This window comes from Equus caballus, chromosome 7 (genome assembly GCF_041296265.1).
Source record: "Equus caballus isolate H_3958 breed thoroughbred chromosome 7, TB-T2T, whole genome shotgun sequence".
Taxonomy (NCBI): Eukaryota; Metazoa; Chordata; class Mammalia; order Perissodactyla; family Equidae; genus Equus; species Equus caballus.
In genome coordinates this window covers 54,165,301-54,186,748 of record NC_091690.1, presented here as the reverse complement: position 1 = coordinate 54,186,748, position 21,448 = coordinate 54,165,301, and the positions used below count along the sequence as shown (strand labels likewise).

Sequence of the window (21,448 nt, the reverse complement as noted above, 5' to 3'; positions counted from 1 at the left end):
CTATCTGATATGATCTCTCAGTAGTAAAGAATTAGATGCCCTGAAGGGTCAATCAGATTCCATTGTGCCTTTTGAGAATTTCCAACTGAATAAAGCCTCACATGGTTTCTCTGATTTTCTAGATTTCACCTCTGATCACATAGATATTGAGATATTGAGCGATAGCATCCAACAGGTTCACACTCAAGACTTGAGGTCAAGGTTAGAATATGCTACCTGAACCCCATGCTGTGATGACTATGATCTTTAACATGCATGCATTATATAACATATATGACTATGTTGGTGAGACTCTCTTTTACTCCCAATTACTTACAGATAAAAATATTTTTCTCACATCATAAGTAATGCATTTTTTTTCTCCAAAACACAACAAGTGGAGAAGGGGTGGCATGCATGGACTTTTGGGAAAAAAAAAAAACTAAAGTAAATAGCAACAATTTGTTACTGTGTCCTAAGCAGAAACCATAACTGAGAAAAACTCAACCTGCCAACACAAACCTGCAGACTACTTGACAGGAGAATTGTTTCAGTTGTAGGAAAGAGAGAAGATTGTCAAAGCAGCCTTGGGGAAAAAAAAAGGAAATTGATCAAAGTGTACCTGGACACTTCAAATGCTTTTGTATTTGTGAGATTTAAAAAATTTTTAATCTATACTAATTGCTTAGCAGGGACCCTAGTACCTAGTAAGTGTGAAGTAGTTGTTACTTAAGATGAGCATGACAATTTGGATTAGAAAAATGAAACCTTATTTTTATAATTTTCTTGCGTTTCCTACCACACACAGCAGTGTATGAAAAACACATGCACACTCTCTTCTATTTAGCTGCCAGTCACATTTTTGTTTGAGAGCTAACAGGAAAAGATATTATACTATTTAAAAATTTAAACTAACTGGAGTCATAATTAATCTCATTAATAGGTTATTACTTCTAGATCTATTTTTCCTTTTCCTTATTTCCTCCTGAGGTAGCCCACTGGGACCCGTCCCATCCTTTATTTTTAAGTTTGTATGGCATATTATGGAAATAATTAATCCCATGATACTCTGTATCTTGATCCATTCCCTATTCCTTCTAGGTTTGGCACATCTGTCTCAGTAGTGTAATTAGCAGATAACATCAGAAAAATAAAAATTGAAAATCAATCATGACATTCAGATCCTCTCCTGTCTTTACTCGTTGAATTTTGTAAAAGGCAGGGTACCTTGGGTATTTGTTCCTATAGGAATATGTATTTATGAGCCAGGATTAAATCAATGATAATCCTGCTTCCTGAGCTAAGATACCTAAGAATATGGTCATTGATTGCCCAAAACAGGAAGAGTTGATTGGCTAACTTCTGGGTGCATACTGGGTGCATTTGCCCATTATTCTTATGAACAAATGGTTTAGAAAAAGACTCCAAAGGTGTGAACAGCTCATTAGTATCCTAATATTTAGAGCTGAATGCCCCCAGGCAAATTTTGCTTCACCAATGAGAAATGCTGTGCCCTGAGCATGGAGTCATCACAGCAACAGCAATCATTTGGGGTAAGATTTTAACTCAGACACATCTGAATTTAATCCAGGCTCCAGCACTTGCTTTGTGAACAAGTAAATTGTAACGAATGTGCAAGAAGCCTTATATTATACACAGGTGTGCAATAAGGAACCATTGTAAATCCTTATGGGAATGCTCTAAGGATGATAAATGAATAAATAAACTCACCAAGCACAATGACTGACATCTGAGACCCTCTCAATGCTTGTTCCAGTTATTTTTTGTTCCATGAACAAGACAGGAACACCTGGCATGATTTTCTATAGGGAGGAAAGTGTTGCGTGAGACAAGGTGAAGGAAGAGAAGAGAAAGAAAATCTTTTGCGTGACAACTGTAAATTTCAAGAAAGAATGGATGTGCTGACAGTCCCACTGGGAGTCTTGCTTATGTAGAGAAGCTGAGTGAGGGAACAACCCCAATGAATATCACTGATATCAATGGCAATTTGGCGTGGACATGTGATGAAATATATAACAATTAGAATAAATAACCTAAGTGTATCAACACAAATAATGAAAACTCAAAAGAGTAAATTAATTTGGCTAACAAGATATCTATATTATGAGAAATTTAATTAAGTGTTTTAACTACAGATGTAACATAAATTTTCATTTTGATGATGAGATTCAAATATATCAGAAATTGCACTAAAAACAATAAAGTCCTGAGTATCTACCACTCAGCACCATCAAATTAAAATATACTGTATTTGAAAGTATTGTAAAGAAATAAAACAACACATGTATATTTGAAGTTCTTCCTTCCTCCTCGCTTCATTTTCCACATTCTTGATCATTTTTCATTCCCAAGATGGAATCAATGCGCTGAACTTGATATATATAATTTCTCTGCATTTTCAATATATTTAGTGTGATACTGATGGGCTTCTGGACAGGCTACCCAAAATACTGCAGTTTGGCATATTGCATTTTTTAAGCTGAAGGAGTTTGATAAAACAGCAGAAGCAAGAAGATCACTTTGATTTTCTCTCCCTCTTTCCCCCTGAAACAGATCATCAAACCTTCACATGAGCCCTCCATATACCCAGAGGAAAAGGACTCCTTACTTCCCAAAACAAAGGGACACTGGGAAGAATCCTAACAAACAAGGCTTGCTAAGTTTCCTCCAGTTTATACTACCTTTACCTCATATAGTCTGACATATAATATTTCTCCACATGACTGCCCAGTCTTCAGCAAACCTAGCATAAAAATAGGCATGGCTATCTGTTTCTTCAGGTCTTCATTTCCTTATGAAGGCTCCCACGTCACATAAAACTTACATAAACATGTATGCTTTTCTCTTGTTAACCTGTCTTGATCAGTTTAATTTTCAGACTCAGCCAGGGACCCAAAAAGTGTCAAGGAAGACTGTTTCTTCCCCTAAAATGCTGTTCATAAACAATGTTATTTTTCTGACTTTTAATTCTTTATATACTGCAAACACCATTTTAAACTAGTTTTTGGGCTGGCCCAGTGGCGAAGCAGTTAAATGATCACGTTCCCCTTCAGCGGCCTGGGGTTCGCGGGTTCGGATCCCGGGGGCGGACCATGACACTGCTTGGCACGCCATGCTGTGGTAGGCATCCCACATATAAAGTAGAGGGAGATGGGCAGGGATGTTGGCTCAGGGCCAGTCTTGCTCAGCAAAAGGAGGAGGATTGGCAGTAGTCAGCTCAGGGCTAATCTTCCTCAAAAAAATAAAAATAAAATAAAATAAAAAATAAAAAAATAATAATTTAAAAACATTAAAAAAAGTTTTTATTTATTTAATTAATTTATTTTTTGGTAAGGAAGATTGGCCCTTAGCTAACCTGTGTGCCAATCCTCCTCTATTTCGTACATCGGACATCACCACACCATAGCTTGATGAGCAGTGTGTAGGTCCATGCCTGGGATCTGAAACCTCAAATCCCGGGCTGCCAAAGTGGAGTGTGTAAACTTAACCACTAAGCTACTGGGCTGACCCTTAAACTGGTGTATAAAAACAAGATATTTCATGATTTAGCATTCCCGGGCCATTTTACTCTGTTTCATTAAATTTATCTATGTTACATATTTCACCATCTTATGACATAATTAATTTTGTTTTCTCAATTTGATGGGTGTTTCAACTGTGGCATATATATGTATGTATACCATATATATGTATATACAGACATATACACACATATACATATGTGTAAAACGAGTTTAAAATAACATGTGGAAACTAACTATATTCAAGCCTGCTTGCCTGCGAAGTAAAGCAGGAGAATGGAGTAGAATATTAAGTGTATATCATCCTTATGTATGTTATTTGTAATTTAAGAAGATAATTCTAATGGCAAAATGTTCACATTTGGAAATTCTGGAATCTGTCCTAATCTCTGTACTGCTTTTCCCTTTAAAATATTAACTACATCAACAGAGACACCAATTGACTGCAGATGCAGCCTATGGAGTTGACTTGGTTCTTCACATTCTGCCCAGCCTCAGCCATTACCAGGTATTACAGGTAAAGAACAGAAATACCTCCCATCTAGTTGTGATTTAAAAAAGAATGGAAAAATAAGGAGAAACTGAGCAGTCCAACTTTCACTGATAGACAAAGACCTCTCACTATTTTCAAAAAATAAATATGGGAACTTTAGATATCTGGGTGCCAATACTAAGGAATGACATTCAATTCTCCTCCAGATGTTGAGGATTCAAAATCAAACTTTGCACTCAGGGATACAGAAAGACAGAGCGAACCATTAGTTCTCTGTGCAAAAGCAATTTTTCCTGGGATGTGGCTCTGTTGTGCTACCTACTGACTGTACATAAATTAATAGTTTATTTATTGGAGAAGCAGGATTGCATTGGCTGAATGGACCATTAATTAAAAGGTGCAGAACTTAAAAATGAATTTGATTCCTACCTCTCACCAAAGGCAAAGCTAAATTCCAGGTCGGTTCATGCCTCAAATATAAAAAGCAAAACTACAAGTTATTCAGATCCACGTAAGTAAGGGTTTAATGAACAAGACCTATTGAACACAAGGCATTATAGAAAATATTGAGTTCAACTATATTAAAACCAAGCACTTGTGCTGATTCATGATACACTATAAAGGATTTGCAAAGGCAAGCCATGCACAAAGAAGAAATTAGCAATGGATATCACCAACAAGGATTAAAATACTGATTATATAAAGAACTCAATAAGAAAAAATAAACAGCATGATAGAAAACCATAAACAGATATTTAAGAAAGAGTAAAAATAAATGGCCCCAAAATATGTGAAAAAGCCCTCAATCTCAATCATACAGGAAGTGACAAATAATAAAATAATTTTTATGCCCATTAGGTTGACAGTATAAATGAAAATAAGTTGATCATGATTTGGATCACCAGGAAATTCTAGTGGGTGCTTAAAGTGGTTCAACCATGTAGGAAAAGTCTTTGGAAGTATCCAAAGTACAAGTTCTACTGTATACCCAATAATTTTATCTCAAGAATAAAATGTTCTTCTTCCCGCCAGGAAACACGTTTGACAATATTTAATCAGATTTATGTATTCATGAATTCAGAAAACCATGAACCAAAATATCTTTCAACTTTGCAAGGATACCTATCTTGTAATGTCACCATACATAATATAATAATAGAGAACATTGAAAATAAATAAATTACTGCTAAAACCAACAACACTTTTGAACTTCAAAGCACAAAGATGTAAAAACAATCAAGACGCAGAATGTGTAAATTAATATTCTACTTCTTCAAATTAAGACAATTTACTAAAAGAGTAAGGATACGTATGGGGTGATAAAACAATTATGTTGAATCCTATTGTCCATTTCTGAGGGCAAGTAGGATCAAATACTGGCAGTTTCATAGGATTCAATCTTGCAGAAGAACACCACACAGAATTATGAACTCGATGTAGCGTTTGCCATTGGAGAGAAAGAAGTTGATATCCCTGAAATGCACTTCAAGTGGATTCTCTGGTGATGACATTGCTTTATTTCCTCACCCAGGTAATAGTTATACGTGTTTTATTATGTTACTGCTCTTTAAGAACTTTAGATACATTTCATACACTACATTGCATATATTTTAACAAGAAAACTTAGGAAAGAAGTTCATATTTCAGATTCTAAATACATTCTCCCATAGGCTTCTAATATTAAACTCATGCATTTCAAACTTCAAAGTGGAGCAGAATCTCATAAAGTGTTTATTGAAAGTGTCAATCATTTAACATCTATGCAGAGACTGAAAATCTGTAGTTCTTGGGTTAAGTCCAAGAAACTTCCTGATATACAGAAGACTTGGGTGACTAGCCTTTGCAAGTGTTCTGTGGAAGTCAATGCAGGAATCTGCACTATAAGACAAAAGAACACTAGTAAGGGAACTGTCCTCAAGTTGTGGTGTTGAACACGATGCATCTCTCTCTCTCTCCCTTCCATGATGACCACAACAGAAGGTTCTCTGGACACTTTCTTCATTCTCCTGAGAGAATTCCATCATTTCACCCACCAACTCACAGAAATAATTCTGTCTTATAACCCTGCTTCTTTCTGCTTTTAAGAAAAGCGATCCCTCTAATCCTGCCAGTTTTCATTTTCTCTTTTGCTGTTTCAAATTCAACATTTCCTTCTAAAAGTAATGTCTGTCTCCATGGGAAAACTGTTTTCTTCATAAAGAAACATTAAAAACTTTTACAAGAGAGCCCAAAGACTGCAGCCAATCCTCTAAGTGTTCAGTGATTCAATTAATTTGACCCAACCATGTCTGTTTGTACTACCAGCAGAGATGAATGAGATATATAGCAAGATTAGGTGACCAAGAAGGAAGTAAAAACTCAGATACATTCTTACAAATAAATCAATAAGAAGGAATTATAGCAAACAAAGTATGAGGAAAATATTACCCGTCCTTGATCTTCCTAGACAATAACCATTCATGATTATGTAACTCGGGGTAGAAAAGGCTGCTGATAATTGTGAAAATATTAGATAAAACCCATTGTTGAAGCCAATGTGAAAACAATATGTGTGAGCAAAATTTACTAGATTGGTGAATTTCAGCAAGATATGGAGCACATATGTATATAGATATTAGTTAAATTCCATTCAGTATTTTTATGTGCCAGGCATTGTTGTGAATGTCTGTAGCGGTTACGGATTGACTTCTTAACAGAAATTACTTTCCAGAGGGTGAGTTAGTTAAAACTTCTCATAGTGATAATTTTCTCCAACAAAGGAATTGCATTCAGAAGGAGCTGATGATTCTACTCTTATTGATGACATAGATATATTGACTCAATAGAAAGATCTACTAACCAAAGATCTTCTATTAACAATAGGCTCATGGAAGGACAGTCAGTTTTCTATTTCCAGAAATCATGTCTGGATATGACAGACCCATCTGTTGCAACCATCTGCACCATGAGGAGAAGCAGACCTAGGAGGAATCCACCACATGGTGGAATGAATGAAGCCTTACTGCCCAGATCCTGTGTATTCCCTACCTTTGAAGATCTTATAATGAAAGATCACTCTACTTTTTCCCAGATTTATTGAGGTATAATTGACAAAACTGTATAAATATAAGGTGTTCAATGTGATGATTTCCAATACATATATGGTGTGTATTGATTACCACAAGAAAGTTAGTTAAAACATCTAACACCTCATAACTCTCTTTATTTTTTGAGCATATTAGAGTCAGCATTTCTTTTTCTTATTAAAACTAGAAGTCTTCTGATTGATAAAGTCAATAATCTCCTATCACGTCAAAACACTAAGATAATCTAATTATGCCACTTTACACAAAATGAAATAAAGTGTAATGGATGTTGATGTTGCTCCACACGCATACAGTTTCCCAGTGAGTGAGATCAGTAGTTACTGAACTGAGGTATGAAATATCAGCCCTCTAGTCTCACAGTAGTTCTAACTCTGAAGTGCAATTCTGATGGCGTGAGCCATGGAATCAGGCACAAGTAGTTTTTAAAAATCACCACAGCCTTGGTTAAGTCTTTTCCTTGCATTTTACACATTATCCACTTCTATTTTTCTAAAAACATTCTCCCAAAATCACTATTACAAGAACCCCTGACTCAGGCTCTTCTTCAGGAATCTGACTCAGAAACTGCGATTAGAAATCATTTAACAAACGTCACAGCGATAGATAAAGTGCAGATTAAGTTTCCACTCCAATTTAAAATGTACTTGGCCAATATGCTATCTAGTCATATTAGAAGAATCTAGTAAGAGAAGTCAGGCATTCTGACTCACCCAGTATTCTTTTCACTTTGATTATTCTAGAAACATCAACCCAAAACAGATGACACAATCATTGAAAAAAGTTACCTTACCAATGATTTTATCAAGGCTCCTTTCATTTCCCTGTTCCTCAGGCTGTATAGATGAAGGGCTTCAACGTGGGAGTGACCACATTGTATATCACCAAAGGTAGTGCCATCTTCCTGGAAGAATGTGTAAATACAGAACTAATGAATACTCCCAAACCTGTCCCATAGAATCAGGACACAAATGAGATGTGAGACCCACAGGTGCAAAAAGCTTTATATTTTCCACCCACTGATGGCATTCAAAATAGAGGAGGGGGCTGGTCGAGTGGTTAAGATCATGTGCTCTGCTGCAGGCGGCCCAGTGTTTCGTTGGTTCGAATCCTGGGCGCAGACATGGCACTGCTCATCAAACCACGCTGAGGCAGCGTCCCACATGCCAAAACTAGAAGGACCCACAACAAAGAATATACAACTACGTACTGGGGGGCTTTGGGGAGAAAAAAGAAAAATAAATAAATAAACAAATAAAATCTTTAAAAAAAATAGAGGAGGCAATTTGAGTATAAAAGAAAATGATTCAAAGGGGAGGAATACCACGAAATATGCTAACTTCAAAAGAAACCAGGATGCTATTGATGACAGTATAAGAACACTCTTGATGACCTGAGCTATTTCACAGGAAGAGAGGGGTATCCCCATCTGTGCAGAAGGACAGTTGCAAAGCCATCAGACTATGGAGCAGGGCATTTAAAACGCTAATGAACACTGAGAGTAGAATAAGCAGGCCACAGAGGCAGAGGTTCATGAGGACCGTGTACCTCAGCGGGTGGCAAATGGCTATATAGTGGTCATAGGCCATAAGAACAAGGAGTAAATTTTCTGAGTTAACAAAAATCAGGACAAAGAAAACCCGTATGGGGCAGCCTGTATAAGTGATACTCTGATTTTGTGATTGGTGTTCAGCAACATCATTGGGATTATGGTTGTGCTTAAGCAGATGTTAGTAAAGGGCAGATTGGAGAGAAAGAAGTACATAAGGGTAGACATATTGGAGTCAGAGATGGTTGCCAAGATGATGACCAACTTTCCCATGATGGTGACCAAGTAAATGGATAGGAACAGGCTTAAGATAAGGGACTTCAGTTCTGGAAAATCGGTCACTTCCATAAAATAGAATTCTAAAACATCTGTTTGGTTCTAGGATTTCATGTTCTTGGCAAATATGATGGAAAAGATAAGGTAACAACACAATAAAATCTGTTGTCCAATACCAGGAGCATCACCAGTGGCAAACACCATCTGGGATTGGAAAGAGACGAATGTATACAAATGCCAAGAGGGTGCCTTATGTAAGGATATTGTTGACTTTTAAAAAGACTTGAAACTGACATAGCATAGTGTCAACAATCGTTAATTCAGGAAGGGGTTAAGGGTGGTCATTTTTTTAATTATACTATCTATACTCTCTTGATTATTTAAAATTTTGGCAATTTTATAAGAGAAACATATAGACTAGGGACGCTTCTCGAAGATTCCATCTGGATCCCCTGAGACCTCAGTTCCATGCACCAGAAATAACACAGATATGTCAAGGATCAGGAAGGGAATATATGTGAAGTTTTCTAAATGTTTGCACCCTATCACCAGAGGAATGCAAGTAAACGTGATACAATTTTATAACAGTCACCCTGTTTTAGAAGATACAGATTTCTCCTCAGGAAGAAAAGGATATTGGCCATTTTAGAGTGAGTACAAGTAGATAAGGGTTACTCGCATATTGGTGAAAAGGTACAAGAAAACACGTGAAGAAGAATACAAACAGTTAAGCAGGAGGACCACAGATGATGTACTTCCAATGATCTGATGTTTGTAGTCTCTTTACAGCTTACCCTGGATGAATCTGCAGTAAAACACCTGCTCTCCTTTCCAAACATTGACTAAAGAATGTTAGGTTACCTGCTTGGCATCACAGCAGAATAATGCTTGATATGGCCTCTGAATGTAGCATCTGGGAGATCTGTCCTCAGGAAATGCAAAGGAATTGAGTAGGTACTGGGCCACTGAGCAAAAAGGATCATATATGGGAGGAGACTCAGCTGTACTATTTTTTTTCTGCGGAAGGATGGTTGAAGGAAGTGGTTACAGGCAGATTGCAATGTCTGTATCCAATGAACGCTCAATTTCCAAAGCTTCTCATTAGCCAAGCAACTTCATTGTCACTGTGATCCAGGGCAGTGAACGTCCTTAGAAACCAAGACTCCAGAGGAACCCAAGATGACTGCTTTCTTTACTCTGAGGCCAGGCGTACACCTTTCTCGATGCAATTTATACAAGAAATAGTAAAAACAATCCTAAAGGCATATCGATTCATAAAAGACCACCAGCAGTCAAAGCTATCTTGACAAAGAAGAAAAAAACTAGAGATATCCCATTTTCTGATATCAAAGTATATTACAAAGTTATAATAATCAGAACAGTATAGTACTGGCATAAAAACAGACACATAGACCAGTGGAATAGAGTAGAAATCACAGAAAGAAACCCACACATATATGGTCAAATAACTTTGATAAGATCTTCAAGAATACACAATGGGGAAAGGATAGTCTCTTCAACAAATAGTGTTAGGTAACTGGATATCTACATGCAAAAGAATAAAATTGGATGCATTTCTTACACAATACAAAAAAAATAAACATTTTTGGATTAAACACCTAAACAAAAAATCTGAAATCATAAAACTCCTAGAAGAAAACATAAGGTAAAATCTCCTTGACATTGGCCTTGGTAATGAATTTTTGAATATGCCACCAAAAGTGCAAGCCACAAGAGAAACAATAAACAAGTGGCACTACCTCGTACTACAAACCTCTTGCACAGTAAAAAAAAACAAAAAATGGAAGACAACCTGTCAAATGGGAGAAATATTTGCAAACCATACATCTGACAGAAGTTAATATCCAAATTATATTTAAAAACTCATACAACTCAATATCAAAAATTAGCAATCAAATTTAAAAATGGGGATAGGAACTGAATAGACATTTCTCCAAAGACATATAAATGAACAAGGTATATGAAAATGTTTCAACATCACTCATCATCAGTGAAATGCAAATCAACACAATATGAAATAATCTCACACATGTTAGGATGCTTACTATATAAAAAAAAAGATAGTGAGTGTTGGAGAGAATGTGGAGAAAAGGCAAGCCTGGTACACTACTGGCAGGAATGTAAATTTGCACAGCCACTATGGAAAACACTATGGAGGTAGCTCATAAAATTAAAAACAGAATTACCAGCAATCCTACCTCTAAGTATATATTCAAGTGCATTGAAATCAGGATCTCAAAGAGATACCTGTACTCCCGTGTTTACTGCAGCATTGTTAACAATAGGCAAGAGGTGGAACAGTCTAAATGTCCATCAGTGGATGCATGGATAAAGAAAATGTGGAGTACGCATACAATGGGATATTATTCAACTTTAGAAAAAGAAGTAAATCCTGACAACTTGGATGAAACTAGAGAACATTATGCTAAGTATAATAGGCCAGAATCACAAAGACAAATATTGTATGATCACAATTGCATCTGGAATCTAGGATGGTCCAGTTCATAGAGGCATAAAGTCAAATGGTGTTTGCCATGGGCTGGGTGAAGGGTAAATAGAGAGGAGAAGGTCAAAGAGTACAGTTTCAGTTATGCAAGATAAATAAGTTCAGGAAATCTACCAGATAGCATATTGCCTACAGCTAACAATACCATATCGTACACTCAAAATTTTCTAAGAAGGTAGATCTTATGTTAAGTGTTCTGATCACTACTACTAATACTACTACTACTAATAATAACAACAATAGTAAAGATGATGTGAGGAAACTTTGGGAGGTAATGGATTTGTCTATGGTCTTGATGGATGTGATAGTTTCACAGGTGGATACTTATCCCCAAACTCATCGAGTTATATACATCAGTATGTACAGCTTTTTTATGTCAATTATACCTAAAGTTGTTTTAAAATACATTTAAAAATATAATAATTAATTAAATAAATAAAATCATTAGTGCACTAAAATACCAATCGTGGAATTTCAGATCCCCCTACATTCTTTTTCAATTTGCACAATTTGTCCCCTGAGGATACTCAGAAGATATGCAACTGCATCAACTTCAGCACACTCCTATTTCCTGGGTTAAGATGAGATCCTTGAGAATATTGGTATTGGATCCTTCCAAACAGGGAAGACCTAATTGGCTCAGTCCTGGGCGTATCACTACATTTCCCATTTTTCCTATAAAACAATGATTTGTAAAAATTTTCTAATGATGTTTTAAAGTAGAATAGCTCATTAGGAGCTTGAAGTTTAAAGATGAATGGCAATACAAAAAGTCTGCTTCCCCAGTAAGAAAATCTGAGTGAAGCATGGAGTCGTGAAAACAAGTAACTATATTGCAAGAGATTATTTGGTCTAAATTTGGACTCAGGAAAATTTGAATTTATTCCATGTTCCTGAACATGCTTTGGGAACAAGGAAATTTTCACAACTATGTAAGAATTCTCTGACTCAACATTTGTATAATGGTAACCATAATGAAAACTTACTTCCTTATTACAAGGAAGAAAAATAGACAATCTCACCAAGCATGATGCTTGACATTTGGGACCTTCTTAATATCACCTATAATTGTTTATGGCATGAATATGACTACACAAACTGGTAGGGTTCATTGTTGAGAAGATAATGAGTGATGGGGCAACACTAAAGAAGAGGAGAGAAAGAAAGAACAATCCTGGTATGGTAGCTGCAAGTTTCAGGAAAGAATTCATGTGCTGAAACTCCCGCTGTAAATCTTGCTTCTGTATAGAAGCAAAGGGAGGGAGAAGCCTTGGCACATTCCATTCAGCATCATTAACTTCCACTCCTTAGCTATATTCCCCTATCTTACGACATTACAATTTATTTCTTTTTGAGGCAATGGCATTTACATTGTGACACTCATATACAATGTGCACACATGCATACACATACACACATATGTATGTGTAAAAACAGTTTAAAACAATGCCAAGAGATACAAATTCAAGACTATGGTTGCCTCCGGGAATGAAAGGACCTAAATGGAGTAAAATAAAAATGACTGTTGTTTTTATACAAGCTATTTTGTAACTTCAAGAAGAGAATTGGCAAATGTCAAAATTTATTGATTTGGAAAACCGATACAAAAGTACTTGTCCTGATATTTTGTCTTATTCTGCCTTTTAATATATTTTGTAAGTTACTAAAGAGATATCCTTACTGTGGATGTAGCCAATGCTGTTTGTCTATTTCTCCATCTTCTACACTAGACTATTCATAGAAAGGTACCAAGGTCAAGACCAATGGTCATCCCAATAAAGGAAATTGAAAAACCAGACACACAACAATAAAGATACGGTCATCCATCTTCATCCTCTGCCCAGAAATTAAGGAACAACTTACAGAATTCTAAAGCATGCCACAAAATTGTGCAAGAGAAGATTCCTCCTGAGGATGGAAAAAGAGCCTAGAACTTTAGGGTCGGAGTAAAAGATTAGCATATTGATTTGTATTGTCCCAAAGTACAAGATAGCATGTCAGATGATGGACAATTAGGTAGGCACTTCACAGATGAATAAGATCAAGTCACCTTTAGCATGTTCCCACTCAACCCCAGAACAACTAGCGACAAACGCCTCTCCCTGTTCGGAAAACAGAGTAGGGAACTTCAGATGACTAGGGTGCCAACTCTAAGGAATGCCATTCCATTCTCTCTTTGATATTGAAGGAGATACATGGAAGCCCTGCTATCAGGGAGAATGGAAACATAGAGTGAAGGGCTGGCCTGTTGTGGAAAAATCATGGCCCCTGGGAAGAGGTTCAGGTGTGCCACCTAGCCACCTGAGGAGGGCTATCGAGTAGGGTGGCCTCAGGCAGACTATTTTCAGTTCCTGTGGCCTTGGGGGTTCAATACCCAAAGTTCCTCATAAGTCAACTATTTCTTTATCATTCTCATCTATAAACAGTAAAAATTCTTAAAAGCTCAGAGAAGAAAGAAATTAAATTTTCTCATTTGGGATGCCAAAAGCATGCAATTCTCTTCCATCCACTTATTTCTCTTTGCATCCACTTCAAGTGCCTTTCACACATGACAAAATTTCCTTCTGTAATTTGACTCTACTTTTCTTTCCTACGGTAGATTCTAACGTATCCTTTATAACAGCAATCTAAGGAAGATTGAAAGGATATTTAGGCTCAAAATATATTTTATAATATAGATAAATATATATCTTACTTAGAAAATGCAAGTGATAATATAGCAAATATGCCCTAAAAAGCGTATTTTAAAGCTTAACTCTATGGATTGTTCATTGTGTTCTGTTTCTATGTACTATATTCAGCAGTTTCTAATATATTCCCTATAATCAAAGTGGACTGTGCATGGAAATGTAACCTCAGCAAAGTGGCAAAATGCAGATTAGGTAGCTTGAAGCTCTTCTCCTCTCAAATAATCCTTGCAAAACACGTAGAAACTGCCATAACTAATTTTGTCAGGACTCCTGAAAATAGTCAAAATTTACAGCAACCAAGTGAGTGCTGAATCAAGAAAAAAGCAGCTTCAAACCAGTAGAAAAGCTTTGTGGCACTTTCATTTCCCCTTGTCCCACTCCCTTCCAGGCATGGCAGTAGTCTTAGTCTTAGTCACAATCTGTGTTCTTAGTAGAGACCCTGCTCCATGGATTCAGAGTCGGCACAATAGGTCTTTCTCAATTCATTCTCTGCGTCTGTTCTAACCCATCTGAGAGCCATTTGAAGGACTAACACAAAGCACCCATTTCTGTTTGTCCTAACTCAGAACTCAGGCTGTAAAATGAGTGCACATTGTTTGAAAACAATGCAAACCTAACTAACAGCTGACATGTGCCTATGGTAAAAGATTAAAGTCAAAACATAAACTAGTTCAGATAAAACAAAGCAAAAACAGGGGAAATTTTCTTTAGGAAATTAGGACATTTAAAAGTATCACAGTACATGGAAGTATTTAGAAAGCCACATGAATGCCCATAGCAAGACATATACCCGGAAAAGACCAGGGAAGATATTAAATTTTCATGTTGATCTCAGGCTCAGTGCAAACCTGAATTTGGGTTGAAACAGTGCTGTAGCATAGATCTGTAGTATATGAGAAGTGTGTTACTTCTTTATTTGTTTATTATCACTCCTGTCATTCAGGAAAGCTACCAAAGCACTAGCTGAACAAAGCTGAAGAAAATCGATTTTGATGACCACATACAACAAGAATTTCAGTCTTTGAAAATATATGTTAACAAAGTCATTAAACACATAGGCTACTACAACTTCAACAATTGTTTTCAAAGTAAAACTCTGAGGGGGATTCTGATGTATAGAGCAACCACATTATAATATTGAGTCTATGGAGAAGAAATAAAAATGAATGAAAGAACGTGTGCAGACCCTAAGGGACCTATGGGACCCCACCACGTAAAAAAACCTGCATTATGGGAGTCCAAGATGGAGAAGAGAAAGAGAAAGAAAGAATATTTGAAGGAATAATGGTCAAAAATTTACCAAATATAGTGAAAGACATGAACGAACAAAAATATGAAGCTCCATGAACTCTAAGGAGGATAAATCAAAGATACTAACACTAAGACACATTATCATCAAACTGAAAAAGACAAAGGGAAAGAGAGAATCTTGAAAGGAGCTCGCCATATACAAGAACTTAAGAGAAAATCATCCCATCACATACAAGAGATCCCCAATAAGATTAACAACCAATTTCTCATATGAACCTTGGAGGTGAGAGGACAGTAAGATGACATATTTAAAATGCTGAGAGAAAAAACAATTTTCAACCAAGAATTTTTTATCTGAAAAAAATTTCCTTCCAAAGCTGAAGGAGAAATAAAACATTGCCACATAAACAAAGCTGAAAGCGGTCAGTAACACTGAGCTTGCTCCATGAAAATATCTAAAAGATTCCTTCAGGTTGAAATGAAAGGACTTCAGACAGAAATTCAATGTGAACCTGGGCCACTGAAGTGGAGCATGCTGAACTGAACCACTAGGCCACAGGGCTGGACCCAAAAGCAGGTATTGTATTTTGGGTTTAAAACTTCACTTTTTATTTCCTACTAGATTTGGAAAACAAATGTAAAACATTTTAAAATCTATGCTATTGGCAGCAATGTATAACGATTTCATTTGCGACAGCATCAACATGAATGAGAAAGCATAGAGTCATATAAGAGCAGGGGTTTTGCATGCTGTTGCAGTAAAAGTGTATGAATTCACTCTAGATTGTTATAAATTTAGAATGATAAATTGAGCGTCCGTGGTAACCACAAAGAAAATTATCTGGATGTATCACAAAGGAAATGAGAACAAAATCCATAATCTTCAAAACAAACGATCAACTAGAAAGAAAAACAGCAGTAGAGGAAGAAATGAAGAACAAAAAGTAAGTATTAGACATACAGAAAATAAACTTTTAAGTGAAAGAATTAAGTATCTCCTTATCAGTAAGACTTAAAAGTAAGTGGATAAAAATCTCTAACCTAAAGGCAGAGATTGTAAGAGAGATAAATGATACATAGTGTGGATATATGATGTTTACAAGGTACTCACTGTAAATCCACCAACACAAATAGATTATAAATGATAGGATGGAAAATATACTCCACACAAATAGTTACCGATAGAGAGATAATATTAGAAAAAGCAAATTTAAGTAAAAAATGTTAAAATAGACAAAAAGATATATAGAAAATAAACATATAGACAGAGACAAAAGGATCAATAATCAAAATACTATAACAATTGTGAACATATACACCAAACAACAAAACCTTAAAATATATGAAGCAAACATGACAGAAGTGGAGTGATAAATATATATTTCTACAATAATACTTACAGATTTCAATACAAAACTTTCAACAATGGATAGTACCTCTGGATTGATGAAAAAGAAATAGAGAACTTGAAAAATGCTATAAATGAACAAAACCTAACCGACATATATAAACACTCCATTTAACAAGAGCAGAAGACACAGTCTTCTCCAGTACACATAGAACATTCTCCAGGATAGATCATATGTTATGTGACAAGAAAGTCACAATAAACTATAGAAGGTTGAAATCATACAGTGTCCTTTCTGATCACAACGTTATGAAGCTAGAAATAAATAAGACAAGGACAAGGGGAAAATACACAACTACGTGGAAATTAAACAATATTTTTCTGACAAAACAATAGTATCTTACCAATGAGTTTTCTCAAGGCTCCTTTCACGCCTCTGTTCCTCATGCTACAGATGAAGGGGTTCTGCATTCGAGGGACAGCAGTGTACATCACTGAAGCCACTACAGTGTTTCTGGAAACGTTAGTAAGAGCACAACTAATGTACACCCCCACCCTTGTCCCATAGAACAAGGGTACAACTGAGAGGAGACCCACAGGTGGAAAAAGCTTGATGCTTTCCATGCACTTAAGGCATTCTCACAACAGAGGAGACTATTTGAGAAGAAAAAATGATTCCACAAACAGGAATAACACCAAAAACACTACTTGAAAGATATAGCAGGATGTTATTGATGAGGGTATCAAAACACGTAAGTTTGATAACCTGAACAACCTCACATAAGAAGAGGGGGATTTCCAGGTTTGTGCAGAAGGTCAGCTGCAACACCATCAGACTGTGGAAGGAGGGCATCCACAATGCTAATGAACAGGGAGAACAGAATCAGCAGTTCCCAGAAGTGAGAATTCATGATGACCATGTATCTCATTGGGTGACAAATGGCCACATAGCAATCATAAGCAATTACTGCAAGAATAAAATTTTCCAAGCTGGTAAAAACCAGGACAAAGTGAATCTGTGTATGTCAGCCTGTATAAATGATGCTCTGATTCTGTGATTGGATGTTCCTCAGCATCTTTGGGATCATGGTTGTGCTTAAAAAGATGTCTTTTAATAAACAGATTGTAGAGCAAGAAGTACACAGGAGTGTGCAGGTGAGAATCAGAGGTGACATTTCAAGATGATGAGTAGGTTTCTCAGGACAGTGACCAGGTGTAGCAACAGGAACAGAATGAAGAGGAGAGGCTTCAGTTCTGGATCTTCTGTCACATCTATAAGAAGAAATCATGAAAGCTCTGTTTTGTTTCTGTGCCCCATGTTGTTGATGAATCTTATGGGAAAAGATAGATTGAAAATACAATCAAATGTTTTCCTGTCCAAGAGGATGATGAAGCATCACCAGAGGAAAACACTACCTTAGGATGAAATGAGGACTAATAGAAATTAGAAATAAGTGCCTCTGTATGTTAAATATTTTGTTACTTAAAAAAAATAACAACCCTGAAGCTGATACAGTGCAGTGTCATCTATTGCTAATTCCCGAAAAGGTTAACAGGTAGTCATTTTATAGATATTACACTATCTCTGCTTTTTTGATTACTTAAAACATTTAGTAATTTTATAAAGAAAAACAGACTAGGAAGGCAGCTGACGATTCTGTCTGGATCCCCAGATCTTCAGAGGCAGGCAACTGAGATAATACATAGGTATGTTAAGAACCAGGAAAGGGAAGACAAATTGAACTTTACAAAACATCCAGACGTCCACCACTACAAGATTGCAAGTAAATGTCAGAGAAATTTGTAACAGTTGTACTGTTTTAGAAAAAGAAGATCTATAAACAGGAGGAAAATTGTCCTGGTTATAGTAGAGTGAGAATGAGGTTTGTAAATGAGAGGTGCCTGAGTATTGGTACAAAGTACAAGGAAACATGTGAAGAAGATGACAGACAGTTAGGCAGGAGGACCATGGGTGACTTAGTTCTGATCATCTAATGTAATCTCTTCACACCTTCCCCTGGATGAAACTTTACTACAACACCTGCTTTCATTTCCAAACATTGAGTAAGTAATGTTAGGTTACCTGGCTGGCTTCACAGTGAAATGATGCCTGATATTGCCTCTGAATTGCCATCTGGGAGATCTGTCTACTGGAAGGGCAGAGGGATTGAGTGAAACAGGCTGCCAGGCAAGAGGAACGAGCTGTGGAAGGAGGCTCAGGTGAGCTAGTTCTTTTCATAGGAAGGATGATTTAATGAGGTGGTCACGGACTGATCGCGGTCTATCTCTAGACATTCAAAGATCCCCGAGTTATGAAAACGCTTAAAGACAAAGGGTCTAGAAGGGAGGAATTCAGGATGGCTCCTTCCCTGACTCTGTGAGACCAGGTGTACACCATCTACTTTTCTCCATCTGTGTCTGCTTATCTGTATTTCAAATTCTTCGCAAATGTGGACACATCACCCTTTTCGAGTTGGATTCCAGTCTTCTTTTCTTAGTTATGAACAAAGACATTGCTATCAAATCGATGACATCAGGAATTGTGATATCCATTTAGGTATGAAAATATAGAGTATGTGATATATATATATATATATATATATATATATATATATAATGTTTTGACTTTAATCTTTTACCATAGGCCCATGTCAGCTGTTAGTTAGGTTTGCAATAACCTTGTCTCTGGGGTGCAATTCACGTGGTGCTAATCTAGAGACCATACAGAACCAAGTCTCTACTATGACCCAGAATTAATTGATCCTCCTCCTGACCTTTTCAACTTCTCCCACTTTTCTTCTTCTGACTTTCCAACAGCATCAGTATAATCCTTGCCTCAGGTCAGCTTCTAAGGACCCTACCAAAGACACTGAGCTAGGGAATGGAACTCATTTTTGAAACACCACAGAGCTATACAAACAGCCAGTGAGGTTTTAACCCCAAGTTGTAATTCACTTACTTATCATATTATCTAGTCATTTGGAAGATGTTGATGTGCAAGAATCAGACCTTCTGGCTAACTCAGTATTTCTGTCACTTTGATTCATTCTAGAATCCCCAGTCCAAAGCAGGTGACACAATCAAAGAAGAGAAAGTGTTCTGCTCCTCAGAGAAAACTCTGCTGAGTTTTCTCAAGGCTCCCTTCATGTCCCTGTTCCTCAGGATATAGATAAAGTGGTTCAGCATTTTAGGGACAACAGTGTACATTATTGAAACGACTGCAGTGTTTCTGGAAGAGTTAGCAAGAGCAGAACTCATGTACACCCAAAAACCTGTCCTATAGAATAAGGACACGACTGTGAGGTGAGACCCACAGGTGGAGAAAGCTTTATACTTTCCACCCACTGATGGCATTCTCAAAACAGAGGAGACAATTTGAATATAAGAGAAAATAATTCCACATAGAAGAATACCAGCAAATACACTAGTTGCAAAATATATCAGGTGCTATTGATGAGGGTATCAGAACATGAAAGCTTGATGACTTGAGCAACTTCACAAAAGAAGAGGGAGATATTCAAGTTTGTGCAGAAGGTCAGCTGCAACACCGTCAGTCTGTGGAGGAGGGTATACACAATGCTAATAAACATGGAGAATAGGATCAGCAGTCCACAGAAGCAGGAGTTCATGATGACTGTTTACCTCAGGGGGTGACAAATGCCACATAGTGGTCATAGGCCATTATTGCAAGAAGAAAATTTTCCCCCAAACTAGCCAAAACCAAGACAAAGTAAATCTGTGTAAGGCAGCCTGCATAAGTGATGCTCTGATTTTCTGCTTGGATGTTCATCAGCATTTTAGGTATCATAGTTGTGCTTAAACAGATGTCATTAAAAGACATATTGGAGAGAAAGAAGTATGTGGGGGTGTGCAAGTGAGAGCCAGAGATGACACTCAGGAGGAGTAGATTTCCCAGGATGGTGACCAGGAGCATGGGCAGGAACAGAATGAAAAGGAGGGGCTGCAGTTCTGGATCATCTGTCAATCCTAGTGGGAGGAATTCTGAAACATCTATGTGATTTCTGGGTTCCGTGTTGTTGATGAATCTGATGGAAAAGATCAGGTGAAAACAATATAAAATAAATGGTCCCTGGATACGAAGCAGAAACATAAACCGGGAACTTGCTAGAAATAAGCAATGGTGGGACTACTCCAGACTTACTGCTGATCAACTCTAGGGTGGGTACCAGCAATCTACGTTTTAACAAGCCATCCAGATGAATTTGATACGTGCTAATGTCTGAGAACCAGTGCTTAAAATAAAGAATAAAATGGTCTGTATTTTGAAGCCAAGAAAATATTCAAATCTTTCCCTGTGCTAATTTCTCCCTCTATCATCATCTCTCACTCTGAGACTGAAACAAAGACTAAGATACGGTGTTTCCTTCAGAAATGTTCTTGCCTCAAACAAACAGAAGGAAGAGAATGAAGTTATCCATTTTCTCTTGGAGAGCACAGTCCTCAAACCTTGGCATGCCTCAGAATCACCTGAAGGGCCTGTGAAACTACAGATGAGATGGATCATGCAATCACTCTGTGTATAAGTGGGAAAAGTTTGATAAGGTGAGACATGAAGTACATGGTTAATTCATGACAAAGACTAGGTCTTAGATCAGATCATCTAACTGCTGAATTGATTCACGTGACTAATCTCTGTTAATCCTCTGGATAGTACAGAATTAGCTTTCTAAATCACCACTTATATTTCAT

The 21,448-nt window shown here is 36.9% G+C and overlaps 3 pseudogenes; all 3 read right to left on the bottom strand.

Moving 5' to 3' along the window:
* Window positions 1-7,881: 7,881 nt before the first annotated feature.
* On the bottom strand, window positions 7,882-9,036 carry LOC138925242 (olfactory receptor 7G2-like; annotated as a pseudogene).
* On the bottom strand, window positions 17,105-18,056 carry OR7G76P (olfactory receptor family 7 subfamily G member 76, pseudogene; annotated as a pseudogene).
* On the bottom strand, window positions 19,874-20,771 carry OR7G69P (olfactory receptor family 7 subfamily G member 69, pseudogene; annotated as a pseudogene).